At 47.7% G+C, this 15219-nt stretch overlaps 1 protein-coding gene across 1 annotated transcript in view; it reads right to left on the bottom strand.

Moving 5' to 3' along the window:
* The window catches only part of SEMA5B (semaphorin 5B), a 114650-nt gene extending 103507 nt beyond the window's left edge, over positions 1 to 11143 (bottom strand). The window contains exon 1 of the mRNA XM_037525437.2: positions 10845 to 11143. The gene's annotated coding sequence lies outside the window, so the exon portion shown is untranslated. The remainder of the gene's footprint in view (positions 1 to 10844) is intronic.
* Positions 11144 to 15219: the final 4076 nt, after the last annotated feature.

Here is a 15219-nt window from a genome sequence, read left to right as displayed (position 1 = left end):
CACAACTCATCTTCCCTTTTGGAATTCCTAATCATGCTATTATACTTCCCCAAGTCAGACTTCCACTATCTAAGGAAGGACTGTAGGCATGTCATTTCTTTCCTTGCCTGTTACTAACTCCAGGCTGATGTGTTCTCTTCATCCAAGCACTGACAAATACTGTCACCGTGTAGTTCTTGGTAATGGTCAGAACAAATCCAAAGGAGAGTTTTAGTGGCTATTTCTCTACCTTGCGAGCAATGACAATGTTGTGAAGGCAGGAATGCTGAAATGTGTGTGATCCTCCACTTTAAACAGTATTTGACATCCAACAGAAGCCAGGCTGCCTCTCCTCCCATCATTACCATAGCAGGTCTCCTGACAGCTTTATAAGCGCCACTGGGAAAACAGCATCCAAATTCTTCCGACAGGGAAGGGAAGCTGTAATAAGGATATGTCATAACTTGGACCTGCTTAACAGCGAGACATCTCAGGATCTTGGCATTGGTCAGTGAGGAGATAAGAAATGTTCTCTGGCATGTGGTGCTTAGAGAAAGGGAGTGAGGACAAAATTAAGGAAATGAAAAGGAAAAGGAGGCCTTGATGAACAGCCTCTCCACTCTCTTGCCATTGCTATGTGAGAATTGCCCCTCTTCTGCTGGAATGAGGTACAGGATTTTTCCATGAGATGCTGATGGGCATTTGTGAATAACTGTTGACACCATGAGCCATGGATGGAGAAAAGCATACGTATTGGTTGTATGTAGGCTCTGAAGCCAGGCAGCCTGGGTTTAAATCCCAGCTCTACTTCTTATCAGCTGTGTGACCTTGGAAGAAATTGTTTTATCTCTCAAGGTTTTCAGTTTCCTCATGCGGAAAGTGAAGACGAAAATAATACATGCACATGAAGCACACCAGGATTAAAAAAGATATGCATATACAAAGTTTAGCATCATACCAGCTCGAGGAATAATAGCTTGTTATTATGGAACAATAACTTGGAGACACTGAGTGCTAATAGTTCCCAGGATGGAAGGGTGAAGTGGAAAACACTGAAAAGGTGAAAATAAAAAACAAAGATATTGGAGGTTGTTGGAAGTGAAGGGAGTTCATCACAAGGAGTGAGGCAGCAATGTGTGGAACTGACCTGCAGATGGAGCCTAGGAACATGCCTAGGTCAAGGTCAGTAAAGCGATGCAGGCAGCTTGAAGCCTCAGGAGTTTAGAGAAATAGTTTTGTTGTTTTGTTTTGTTTTGTTTTTCAGTATAAAAAGGAAGTCAGTCAAAAATTTTCTAAATGGCCCATATTAGAAAGAAGCATAAATATTCTGTGTCTAGAAGTCTGTTCTGAGAAAATAATCATCAATAGGCACAAAGATTTATACACAGGATGTTCTCTGCAGGATTATTTATAATAGTAAAAAATGGTTTACAACTAAAGATGTCCAGGCACCAGAGGATTTGTTAAATAAATTATGGCACATCCATATGATGAAACACCAGGCAGCCATTAAAAAGTCAGTCACTGAGAAGCATAGCTAAGACATGGGGAAATTATCACAATATGTTGTTAAATGAAAAAGGTTGGTTACAAAACAGCACATAGTAGAATCACAATTTTGCTGCATATATATATTGAAGAAAACATATTAAAATGTTGAATAAATGTGCATTTCTTCTACAAACACTTTTTTTTAAGATTTATTTTATTTATTTATGCATACAAGAATTGGGGTGTAGGCCAGAGACGTGGGGGGTGAGAGGATTCGCCAGAGACATAGTGGGGAGCAGAACAGGCAGAACAGAAATACACTGAAATACACTGCTGAGGGAAGCAGCAGGTGAGACAGGAGAGGTCTACTGCTGGCAATAGCTTGACAGCGCTGAGACTTTAACCCCTGCACCACCAGGGAGGCCCTACTTCTACATACACTTGTTAAGGGAAAAAAATGACCATGAAGAAGTTACAATAGAGGGCCTCCCGGGTGGCCTTGGGGTTAAGTCCCAGTGCTATCATTGCTATGGCCTGAGTTCGATCCTCCATCCCTGGCCAGGGAGCTAACCCACAAGGTGCAGCAGACCTCTCCTGTCTTGCCTGCTGCTCCCCTCAGCAGTGTATTTCAGTCTACCTGTTCTGCTCCCCACTTTGCCTCTGGTGAATCCTCTCACTTCCAGCCCCACCCCCACCCCATACCTCAGCCTACATTCCAATTCTTCTATGCAAAAATAAATTTGAAAAAAAAAAGCTACACTAGAAAGGAGCTCCCACAATCAGTTCATAATAGAGACTCATTAAACTCAGAACACAGGAATGCAAACAGCAATGATTGAATGCCAGGAGCAGTAGTAGGTACCTTCTAGAAAAGACATGCCTGTTTTGAAGGCTGAGGACTAAGAGATTCTGCATGCCACTGGCAAGAGGCCAGGTAGAGGCTAGAAAAAAAGAAGATTTAGGTCAGTGGCTCTCTACCATGGCTGCATTTTAGAAGTTAAAAAAAATTACCAATGTCCAGGCTTAGGGATTCTAACTTAATTAAGGTTTAGGAAGGGGCCTATCATCTGCTTTTTTAAAGCTCTGAACCATTGAATTCCTGTTGAGCTGGGTGAAGCTGCTGTCACCTGCACATGAAGGGCACTTGGGTCTTGCTCTTTCAACTGAACCCAGCATGTGAACAGGGACTCACTCTGGAAGCTGGAGACATGCTGAGAGAGAGCAGGTGGCCCCAAAGCACCTGCTCTGCCCTCAGCCTTGAGGGAAATTAACAGAAGTGCCCCTTAGACCTGACCTGTTTGGGAGCTTTTGCTACCAGGACATTGATCTTCACTTAGACTCCTGATGGGGCCCAGCTTAGCAGCTGACTCCATAAAGTGCACACACAGCTGGTTCTACAAAAGGAAGAAGGGACAACAACACTGGGAAATCTACAGGGGCCTGACTCTGTAAGGTGGAGCTTCTGTTTTGCTTTTGGGCAGAATAATACTCAGGTCAACAAAGCAATGTGAGAAGCTTAAGGGTAGTCTGCTCTGGGTAGCCGAGGCCTCTCATAAGGCTCCTAGTTTCCCCCAGGCACCTTAAGGGAAGAGGAGCAAAGGGAACAGGCAGCTAGAAACAAAAGTTTGTATTAAATGATACGATCTCCCCCAGCTTCTCATTACTAGGTATAAAGTTACTCAAGGCACCAAAAGAAGGGAAAGAAGAGGCCCGGACTGGGTGCTTTACACAGTGGATCCACCCATCCCTGAATAATTAAGATCCAACTGCAGTTCTTTTGTATCCCTTTAAAGTGGGGCTCCTGGGGGGCCTTCAGGACAATGACTAGAATAACTGAAAGGAAGTTTTGGTTCAAGTGGATCAATGCAGATGGTGAGTAAAGATGGCGTTAAATTGCTATCCCTAAAGTCATTTCCCTTAAGTTGGGGTGTGACGGGTTGGGTGTATGGAAGTCCTCCTCCATCAAGTGTGGCAGAACAGAGCTTCAGATAGTGCAAAATGCTGGATGATCAAACCATAACCCACAACTTTGCAATGCACTACATCCTTTGTACATGGATGTATATGCGTACATTTATAGCACATGTGTATCTCAATGTACAACATATTTACCTTCCAAATGTTTGGCTCCACAGGAGGCTACTACTGGCAACAGTTGTGTAACAGGGTGGTCCCCAGGAAAGGGGAAAGTTTCAGGTTTCCTGCCCCATCTAAGGGAGGGTGGAGCTGAGTAGGGAGAAGAAGCTGCAGAAGGGACAGGGACAGGAGGAAGGAAGGAAGCAGGATGGAGAGCCAGAAGGAGACCTGGAGGAGGCACATGGAGCTGAGAGACACGTGAAGAAACTGAAACTGTGCTTGCCTTTTGGCCATGGACTGGGTGAAACAGATGTGGGTGAGAGACCCGTGGGCAGCTTTTATCTTGGCAGCTTTTATCTTAACAATGGCAGCTTTTATCTTGATTTTGATTTTGCTCTTTTCCTCCCAGACTTGTCTGGTTGCTACTTTTTTTTTCTTTTTTTTTAAAGATTTATTTATTCATACAAGAACCGGGGTACAGGCCAGATGCGCAGGAGGGTGAGATGATTCACCAGAGACAGAGTGGGGAACAGAACAGGTAGACGGATGAAATACACTGCTGAGGGGAGTAGCGGGCAAGACAGGAGAGGTCTGCTGCACCATGTGGGACCCACGCCGGCTGGCCAGAATAGAACCAGCGCTGCAGAGGCTGCGGACCGCTTCACAGAACAGCGCTCAACCGCCTGAGCCATCAGGGAGGCCCTTGTCTGGTTGTTTCTAATCCTTTTTTGTGGGTCCCCACTGAAAGGTGCATTTGATTTGTGGCAGGCTTTGGGGCCTTGCTCTGGGCCAATCCTGCTTGGGTGGACTTTTACCCACGAGGGGATTGGTGACTTTGGGTGCTTGATTTAGGAACTATATTCTTTGCTTTTCCTGTATTGTTTCCTAATTGTATTAAAGTTCCTTTTCATTAAAGTCTCATATGTTTTGTGTTGATACAGCAGATGGCAGAACCTATTTAGAGCAGGCAGGTTTGCGGGGTCTGGGGTGCCCCTCTCCCTGCCCTATAACAGCTGGGCTACCAAAGGTGGGGATGGCCTGAGACTAAATAACCACCACAGAGAATCCACACCAAAAGGGGATGAACCATTTCTGGAAAATCAAGAAATGGCTATAATCTCCATTCAAGATAACTGACCTCAAGGGCCAGAAAGAGCCTTAAGGTTCATATGAGCACCTCTCTTTCATAGAAGGGGGATCTGGGTTTGGCAGAAATGCTCAGCTGGGAATCCTCCCTGGTTTCTTATCCAGTATCCTCCTTTGGAACTTACAGCTATCTCCTCTAATTTGATCCTCAGGAGACTGGCAGAATAGAAGGCCATCAGTCATCTCCACTACCAACACTTCATATCCCAGAAGAGGCCAGGCAGAGACAATCTTAGTCAAATGCAAAGATAACCTGGTAATATCGACAAAGCTTCAAATTCAAATGAGTTCCAGGTGCAAGTCTGATTAAATCATCCTTATGAAACGCAGATCAATGAGGGCAGTGTCATGGCAGGACTCCGCACACAGAGCAGTGTCTCTAAAGCTTTCATTTGTTCAGGGAAAGCCCAAAGGATTCCCTGTCCTCTGGTTTCAGGTCAAAGAATGGAGGACAATGAGCAAGTCCCCCATGGAGAAGTGGGCTCAAGGTCAAATTCTCCCAATGGACTTTCCTCCAGGTTTCACCACTGTGCCTGGTGGCAAATTGAATAGGAAATCATCACCTTCCCCCACACATACAAACATTGAAAATACCAAGTATAGTAATTTCTCATTGGTGAGTCCCTGACTAATGTCAGGATTAAAAACTACATTCTGCAAGGTTTGGTTTTCATCTCTCATTCTCACTAAAGCAAAACACTACAGCAGAGAAAGGGAGAATGACATGGCAGAGTCAGGCCACTTTCAGCAGCCCCTTCCCTTTCAGAACTCTGCTCTCGGCCGGAACATTTCCCTGCTACTTTCTAGCATGCAACTTGGTTACAAGGGAAATTTCTTCGGAAACTCTTGGAGGCGATTCTTCCATCTAAGATAGAAAATGATATACATGAAGATCCCCTTCCAGATTACCCATTACAGAGCCATCTCCTTAACTAAGGCAGATGTCATCAAACTGAAAGTCTAGAGAGGGCCTCCCTGGTGGCCCAAGGGGTTAAGACACAACCTATGAAGCAATCCGCAGCCACTGCAGCACGAGTTCGATCCCCCCGGGGCGGCCTGCCCCAACTGCTGCTCCCCTCAGCAGTGTATTTCAGTCAGTCTGCCTGTTCTGTTTCCCACTCTGTCTCTAGTGGATCCTCTCACCCTCCACACCTCTGGCTTGTGCCCCTGTTCTTGAATGTATAAATAAATAAATCTTTTTTAAAAAAAAAGAAAGTCTAGAGAGAAGGAGATTTAAGAAGTATAGCACTATGCCAGTGAAGCCTAGCATTGCCCACACAATCTGTAAAAGATGGGCTCATTCAGTCATTTTATTTCATTCCTAGTCAAGGCGTTTACTTTGGCTAGGTTAGTTAGACCAAGTTAGTTTAGTTTTGTCATAAATTTAAGGACAAATTAGTGATGGATCAACTCAAGCACAAAGGTCTGAAAGAGAAAACTTTTTCTTTAGAGATAACTATTACACACACACACACACACACACACACAACTGATTAACATAGAAACAGGCTACTGATCAAGATAACTGGGTATATAAAGGATAGTCTCCTGGACCTACTGGGGTCCAGACACTAAAGTATAATTAACCACTACTCCTTTCCAATAGTTATCATCCCTGATCATCAGGTACCTGGCCTTGTTCTTGTCCACACTACAGGTGCAGGGCAGGTGCTCAGTTCCACCCCATCAACTGATCATTGATAAGTGAAGAATTTGTGGCATGGAGAAGGGACTTGGCACTGGGCAATATGTACGATAGTGGAATCCTGGCCTTCAGTCATACCCCTAAAACCCTAGGCCCCAATTCTTTTGGATTACTCCATATTAGTTGTCAGGACCAAGACAAACATACAGAAAAAAACCCAAAACAGTAAATTCCATCACAAAAATTGAGATAACACTAGTAGCTATGTTCTCCTCATCATGCTGATTCACTTCTATCCTTGGAGATCGGAAACATGCCTTGTTCACTGCTGTATCCACAGCTTTTAGCACAGTGCCTGGCACATAATAGGTGCTAGTAAGTGACAAACATATGTGTTTAATGCCACTGTTGGTCGTATTTACCAGGTATACAGGCAATAAATAACAAAGCCTACACTTGAGGACCCTGGAGAATATATGACTGTTAGGGATGTGGGTGGTGGGACACCAAAGCTCAGCTCTGAGTCCTTTAAGGCAATATAACTTCTAATAAAATAGCTTGTCCTTTGTCCTCAATTGCCATTCTACAAGCTCAATCCTCAGTGAAAGAAATCATTGTTGATTGTTTATATGGTAGCAATCTGAGTTGCTATCTTGTTGATTTTCTGTGTAAGATATAGGAGGGTGACCAAGATGAAGAACAGGAGTATCATGATGAAGACTGAAAATAATTGGACCCAATAGCATCTTCTTTCCAAGTGCATGTGCTTCATCCGCCAATCTGCAGTCTGGTCAGACGGACACTCCATACATGTCCATTGTGCCTCTGCCCCCTTGCTGGGGTTCTCCCTCCCCTTTTTATTTTTTTTTTAAGATTTATTTTTTATTTATACAATAGCTGGGGTACAGGCCAGAGGCATGGGATGGTGAGAGGAACTCACCAGAGACAGAGTTCTCCCTCCCCTTTTTAGACCCACATCCTGGGCTTGAAGCTTTCTGGATATTCTTTGGGATTCCTGAACATCCTATGTGAGATTCCCATCTTTTCTCATCCAACTCCTGAATAAAGCTTTACTATATTAAAGGAAACAAAAAAGTCATGGCTGGATTTTTATTGCTTTTTATAAAGAATAAATATGGTTTACACTTTCTGGGTTCCTGGGGGGAGGAGAGAGAAGGGAGGTGGAGATCTGAGTTTCTGTCCTAACTCTGTACCCGGAACCTTGTATCAGTGGATGTGAAGTACTCAGATTTTGCATAAGACAAGATGGCTCCCTAGCCTCAAGGAACTCATCTATCCCCTGAGGAATAGAGCAAGCTGGATATCCACAAGTCAGAGGTAGAATCAGTCTAGTGTGTTTCAATAGGTCCCCAAAGTATAGGGAGACATGATGACATGTACACATAGTATGGGTGAGATTACTTTTAGAATCTTACTTTTTTTATAGGTGGATATAAGAGTCAGACTATTCAAGGATCATACCATTTTATTTGACCAGCTTGACTTTGAACATCCAACTGTGGGCATCCCTGGTGGTGCAAGGGGTTAAGACGCAACCTATGAAGCTAGCCACAGCCTCTGCAGCATGAGTTCGATCCCCGGCCAGGGAGCAACCCACATGGCAAGGCAGACCTCTCCTGTCTTGCCTGCTGCTCCCCTCAGGAGTGTATTTCAGTCAGTCTACCTGTTCTGCTCCTAACTCTGTCTTTGGTGACTCCTCTTACCCCCACACCTCTGGCCTGCACCCTAGTTCTTGTATGCATAAATAATAAATAAATCTTTAAAACAAACAAACAAAAAACATCCAACTGTCCCCAGGCTTAACCACTTTAATTGCCTGATGAACATATTGTAATCTGCCTCCCCTCTGTGGGTATTTGAATTTGTGACTCCCCTGACAGGGATAATCTCTAAGTCTTCTTCCAGCTTTGAAACTCAATAAGAAGTGATTAATAGAAAGGTTTTCAAAGAAGTCAAGAAGGGTGCCCCAAGACAGAGAAGTTTCTGTGACTGCCCCAATCCCTACTAGGAGGAGGCATTCCATGGAGCCAGGCTGGACCTTTTGGCTTCTCTTTCTGATCTGGCTCAGAACGAGGGTCCCACCTCATCTATCCTTTCTCCTGACCCACCCTTCCTAAACAGACAGCACAGACAGCAGGGGGCTGGGAGGACAGAGTTAACAAGCCCAACTCTTAGTCCCACCTAAGTAAGGAAGCTTTCCTCAATCAATCCTCTCCTAAGCCTAAGTCACCACTTGGCACTAGCCCTTGCTACCTTTTATTACCTATGCATTTGCCCATTCATGTTCTCCCTCCCCAAATACCCATATAAGTGTCTATGGATTAAACTGGTGAATTTACTAGTTTCTCTGGGCCTGGACTCAGCCCTGAACCTCTCTATATCTACCAGCACCTAGCATCATGCATCACACACAGTGAGGAGCTTAAAAAATCTTTAACTATAGGGTTACTGGGGCTTTGGTGGTAAACAAGGTGTGATGACATACGTAGAGGTGTGAACCTGTACCTCTAAAACATATACAGTGTTGTAAATCAACATTGTCAATTAACATAATTTTTAATACAAAAAAATGGTGTCCACAATGATGACAGCGATGACTGTTGCCGCCTTTGGAGAAGGAAGGCTCTGGCATTAACTCCTTGAAAAGAGAAAAAAGATGGAAGATCCCCTACCCTTGTGGTGGTAGCTGTGTGTAGAAAGGAGTTTCCCCCACTCACCTTTTTACCTGACACACCTTTCTTTACCTGACACAGCCACCCTTCCTTCTGAGAGGTCTCTCAAAACAGGTCTCTAGGTGACTGAGTGGCGAACTCCCTTTCCAATATTGTATCCCCCTTCCTCCTCCATTCGGAATCTAGATTTGGGGCAGGGTACTGGGTTTTTTCCCAAGCTGCTTCTTAGCCAGTCCCCCTTTTTCTAGTGGTCAAGTCCACTCACTACTCATGCTCAAGTTTCCCTGTGCCCCCTCCTCAAGGTCATCTAGACGTATTCAGAAAAAATGAGAGGCCACTTCAGAACGTCAATAAGTGGGGTGGGGGGCTGCGGGGGGTGGGGGTGAGGAAGGAGGGCGCCCTGGGAGGTGGGAGGGTAAGTGAGGAGCAGGGTGGGAGAGACTAGAAGGAAAGTGGGGGTGGGGAGGTCAAGGAGGCGGCCTTGGAGAGCGCTGGAGAAAGGCGCCGCTACCAAATGTGCAGAATGGGCCGAAGTGATGGGGGGAAAGGGAGGTGCATGAGACATGTGCAAGGATATTGGCTGAAGGAAAAATATATGGGGGACGGGAGGCAAGAGAAGTTAGCCAGTGGGGGGGTCTAGACACCAGCGAGCTTCCAGCCCTTCAATCCCAGCGGCACCGGCTCAGCCACCAGGGCGGGGAAGGCGCGCGCGGGGCGCGCTCGCAGCCCGTCGGTGCTCAGGCTGCCCTCACCCCACGGCGAACGCCAGGAAAGGATCACCCGGGTGCCGAGAGTGGAGGGGCGAGAGTCCGGCCATCACTTCTCCCCCTCCAGACCCGGGACCCACTCCTGCCGACCGTGGCGCACAGAAAGACCCGAGAACTAGGCGCCTGGCGATGGGGAGGAGGCAAGAGCCGCGCTTCAGGTGGCTTCTGGTTGTTTAAAGTTTGCGGCGGGTGAAGAAGCCGGCTCCACCCTGCCTCCCCGCTGGCCGGGCCCCCTCAGCCGCGCCTCGACCCGCGGGGCCGAAGCCCACTCCCCTCTGCGCTCCCGCCTCGCTCGCGTCCCGGCCGCGCTCGCGGGTCTCCATTGCTCCCAGAGCCCGAGCGCCCCCGCGCCCTCCCTCCGCGCCGGCTCTCCAGCACGACGTGAGCGGAAAGTGAATGGGCAGCCCCTACCACAAAGACAAATTACCATGAGAAAAATAAATCAGGAAATCGCCGTTTGCGCCCCCCGTTCCCGCCGCCGCACCCCTCTCCAGCCGCCGAGGCGGAGCGCGGGGCTTCCCGGCCGCGGCGTCTGGGGCCTGGGGGGCAGAGTTTGGGTTCAAGGGCCCTACCATAGAAGGGGGCACAATCCAGATGGGGGGCCCGCCAGCCAGCGACAGGGGAGGAACCAGGACGTCCCCGAGCGGGAGATTTCACACCCCGGGCGGGCCACGCGTTCCCACGCGCTCGTCGCCCGCACTCCCGCTCCACCGGGCTGCTCGTCTGCCTTCTCCGAGCCTCCATCTCGGCCCCCGGGTCCCAACGCCTTTTCAGCCAAACGCGTGGACCGCGGGCGGGCGGGGGCGCGGAGCCCCGGGACCGGGAAAGTGCAGGCGGCTGGAACGCGGTGGGGCGCGGGGCCGAGGTGGCGGCGAGCGAACCGCGCGCGAGCCGGGGGCCGTCCACCTCCGACCCCAGCCTCCCCCATCTAGTTCTAACTTGCCGGCGCCCCCGGGCTCCCACCCCTGCACCCACCCGAGTTGCTGAAGTTTGCAACTCGCAGCCCTAGCCCGCGCAGGGGACGCGCCGGGGGCTCGCGGGACTCACCTCCCGGCGGCGGGCGCAGGTGCCGGCTCCCCGCGGCTCCCCGCAGCCGGCAGCCGGCAGCGCGCAGCGGTAGAGCCGAACCTGAGGGCTGGCGACCCGTCTGGCAATGGGGCGGCCGAGCTGGAACAGCCCCCAGGCTCCTCCGGTGCAGTCCCGACCCGGGTCGGCGGCGGCTGCCCTCGGACTCCTCCAGCAGCCGCTGGATGCGCGGCCGACCCGCCCGGCTCCTCGGAGCTGGGCTCTGGCAGCAGCCCCCGAGCTCCAACTGGCTCCCGACCTCGCGCGCCGGAGAGAGCAGGGGGGAGGAGATCCAGGGAGGGGAGGGAGGGAGGGAGCACGGTGGGGGAGGAGTTGGGAGCTGGGGAGAGATGGAGGGGAGCGGGAGCGAGAAGGAGGAGGGGACCTGCTGTGGCGGGCGCTTCACCCGCCAGCGCCAAGGCGCGAGAAAGAGCGCGAGGGGGCGCCCTGCCGCTGCACGTCTCGGGGCTCCGCCGGACTCCAGCGCCTGACCTGCCAAGTGTGCATTGCCCGAGGGTGGACAGGAGCCCCTCTCTGCAGTCGGCATTCTCACAGCGCGACCCAGGTGCCCCAGCACTTGCTACCTTTTGCCATTCCCCCCTTATCGTCCTCGATAAACCCCGTTTCGAACCTGACTTCCTCCCTGAGAGTCAGCCCACCCCAACCCTTGGGGCCCAAGGAAAGTCTCCCTTCCTCCTGGGCTTCCAGATTCATCAGCCCTAATTAGCTAGGAGCTCTCTTCTCGCCTGCGGATTTGAGGGGGAAAAGAACCGAGTACAAAACAGAAGAAATCTATCAATAGTATAAACTGCAGTCAAAGGGAGTGAGGTGAGCCTGCTGGACTGCACTGGAAAACCCAAACTGGCCCGATTAGCGTTAATTTTACAAGCTGCACGACCTTGACTGAACCTCTCCACGCCTCAGTTTCCTCAATTGTCAACGGAAGTTGTAATACCTACCCTACAACACGATGTGAAGAACAAGTAGGGGCTGCAATGAATAAAATAAGATCAGGAACATTGGGAGGGCATCCAAGAGATTAGCGATCCCCAGGGGAGGTGGAGCGTTCTCTGCTCTGGAGGGAAGGTATAACGTGATCACACCCAGAGAGGCTGAATTGTTTACAAGTTTAAGTATCCAGTGTTTCTGATGGCAAGAAGGTGGGAGGGAAAGTCAGAGGGACAGCTTCAAATCCTTTCTGCCCAGGCTGCAGGAGGGGTGGAAAGTGAGCCCTCTGCTGAACAAAAAGAGGTATTTAAAGACATTTTTTAAAGGTGACCTAAGAAAAGAATGAAGGATAAAGACAAAGAACCTGAGAAATTGAACACCAAAAGTGTGAGTTCAAGAGATAACCAAAGAGAACTGAGGAATAAAAATAGATAAGTTGAAAGAAGGAAAGCATTAAAAGACTTGCTGGAGTATGCCAGAAATTTAAGAAGCAGAGTGAAGTATTTTACATAACAAAATTCTGGGGAAAAGAAATCCCAGATAATGCAGAAGGATGGAGGCAGAAAGAAACCCAGAGATGCAACACACACACACACACACACACTCTCTCTCTCTCTCTCTCTCTCTCTCTCTCTCACACACACACACACACACACCCTCTGAAGCAAGGAAAGAATTGGTGTGGCCAGGATGATGGGAAAGAGAATCCAAGAAGGGAGTTTAGGACACACTGTAAAGAGAAACTGTGCAGCCTCTCCGAAATAAAGACTTTCTAGGACAACAGAAATGCTAAAACTCATAATGTGCAGAATGAAGAACCTGCCAAAGTAAGACACACTGTGCACTAGAGGAGAGAGATGTAGAGAAGTGGAAGGAATCGGTTATATCCAGACATATCAGTTTGGTAGCCTGTCCGTTGAATTTGGAGCTGACAGAGCCGGAAGAGGTAATGTAGGGCATTTGAGCCCACATCTTTGTCTTTCTTTTGCAGACAAGGACTGACATCTTGACAGGGAAAGCCATTGTCCCAGAGAGCCAGGTTGAAGTGGGCAAAGATCCTCTGAGCCCCAGTCTGGTACCCTTCCACTTCATTTCCCTTCCATCCCGGTTTCTCTACAAAACTGTGGGAACTGTTTTGTCACTGCAAAATTATAAATGTGTGTGATATAGACACATTTTAACTAATACAAAACCACAGAAATATTTCATATACTGCAGAAAAAGAGGATAAGCAGAAGGTTTCCCATTTGTTTGCGTTCAAACTGTCCTCTGAGTGGTTGTCAGCCCAGCTCTCTCTTGGAGGCAATAAAAAACTTCAGCCTTCATCTAGTCACTTGTCCTCCATCCTTTTTTTCCACTGTGTTTTGACTATTTTCTCTGTTTCCCTTCCCATCATTATTTCATGGCCCTTCCTGGCTCTCCCTCACCAGGAATGAGTATGGGAGGGGCTTGATGTAGAAAGCAAAGAGAAGAGACCCCAGCCTGGGGGTGCAGGCCAGGAACCCCTCTTTTTCAGGGGAGACAAGCAGGGGAGGCTCCCAAAGAGATACAGACATAGAAGCAGAGCAGCTTGGGATGCTGAGCTAATTAATCTTAATTGCATTCTACAGTATTGTATTGATTAACAGTGATTACTCAAGAGCTCTCAATACAAGAGAGCTTCAGAAGTCCAAACCTAGGAAGGGACAGTTGATTTGTTAGCCTTATTTACCACCTACTTCTGGCATCTCTGGTGTTTGGTAAATCCAAGCTGGTTAGAATCTCTTAATCTTTTACTTGGAACAAAGCTGGAATGTTAAGCCCCCTCACCACAGTGTCACTACCACCTTCTGTCACCTTCTTAAAACCTTTGCAGGTCATCACCTTCTGTCACATTCCTTAAACCTGTACAATAATAACTTTATTAAGAATGAACTTTTCTACCTACTGGAACACTGTTAATTAAGCAGAATGTAAATACAGTAATTAATACAGAATTATCCAAAACAAAACAAACATGCTAAAGAGCAGTGAACATGGTGGGAAACAGTTCTTAGAATTCACTCTTAACCTGGAAGTTCCAAACTTATCTGGAGCTAAGGCGCAGAAAGGTTAAGAAGTACTCCAAATTCTCAAAAGCAACGGTGTAAAACTGGGGGCTGTTTCCTAGAAGATTTAGCTACCTTTGTAAAACCAGAGCTCAGTCTTTCCCAGGAGTGTGTGTAGGGTTGTGTGTGTGTGTATACACACACATCTGTACATAACCCAGGCACAAACACAAATTTGACCTTGCAACAAAAGGCAAACAACAGTCACATGTGTGTTGATAGGAGAGAGAGAAAACTGAAAAGAAAAAGACAGCGATCACTTATCAAATAATTTCCTGGTCCCAAAATCACCTGCCCATTGTGTGCAGGGAAAAAAAAAGAAAAAGAAGAAAATTCTCACTCAGAAGTCATTGTTGGTTTGTGAACCAAAAGCACACTCAGGTCAGAGGCACTGAAGAGTCAGTAAATGGCAGTTTTGCCATTGTCTTGAGCTGGTGAAAGAGAAAGACCTTCCTTCCTTCCTTCCTTCCTCTCCAAACAGTTAAGTGCCACTCACTGTGCTAGGCAGAGAGGTCGTAGGAAGAGAAGAAAGGCAGAGGCTCACAGAAAGGCAGGAGAGGCAGATATAACCACAGTCAATACATGTATCTCAGAAGGACCAGAATCTGTGAGGACCAGTGATCAGCTCTACTGGGCAGGGCAAGTAAGTCTTCCCATCAATGGGCCATTTAAGCTGGGAATGGAGATGGGGTAGCAATTCACTAGACAGGGACACCGAGAGATTATTCCAGGCAGAGGAAATAGCATGTATGAAACACAAGGTGATATAATTAGATTTCTGTTTTGGAAGAATTACTTGGCCCTGGTTAACAAATTCAGAGAGAGCGGAAGCAATAAATGTGAGCAGGTGCATGGTGTGGTGGAAAGAACACCACACCAGCAGTTAGGGCTTCTCTGTTCTAGAATGGGCTTAGCCATGAGCTAGGTGTCCTTGGACAAGTCTCTTAACCTCTCTGACCTCACATCCTCCTGGAGAAAATGAGAGGGTTTGATCCACTGGCTTCTAAGATCCTTCTTGCACACACATTCTATGATTCTAACTCTACCTGCACCTACTTCTTAATTATGCCCTTTACCATATTTATGTATTTAGTCTTTTCAAGGTAGATAACAGTTTACAAAAGTGATTTCTATATAATATCTTTTGAACTTGATGCACCTGTGTAGGAGACAGATACACTGATGCCCTAGTTGATTTTGTCTAGGCCCATAGCTGTAAACACTATCTCTATGCTGCCGCTGATGATGATTATTATCCCAATTTACAGATAGGGAAACTGAGGGTGAATGACACAACTAGTAATTTTCAGAGTTGAGACCTA

This window comes from Talpa occidentalis, unplaced genomic scaffold, assembly GCF_014898055.3.
Source record: "Talpa occidentalis isolate TD23 unplaced genomic scaffold, MPIMG_talOcc4v2.1 talOcc4.4, whole genome shotgun sequence".
Lineage (NCBI taxonomy): Eukaryota > Metazoa > Chordata > Mammalia > Eulipotyphla > Talpidae > Talpa > Talpa occidentalis.
This window is presented reverse-complemented; position numbering and strand designations above follow the sequence as displayed.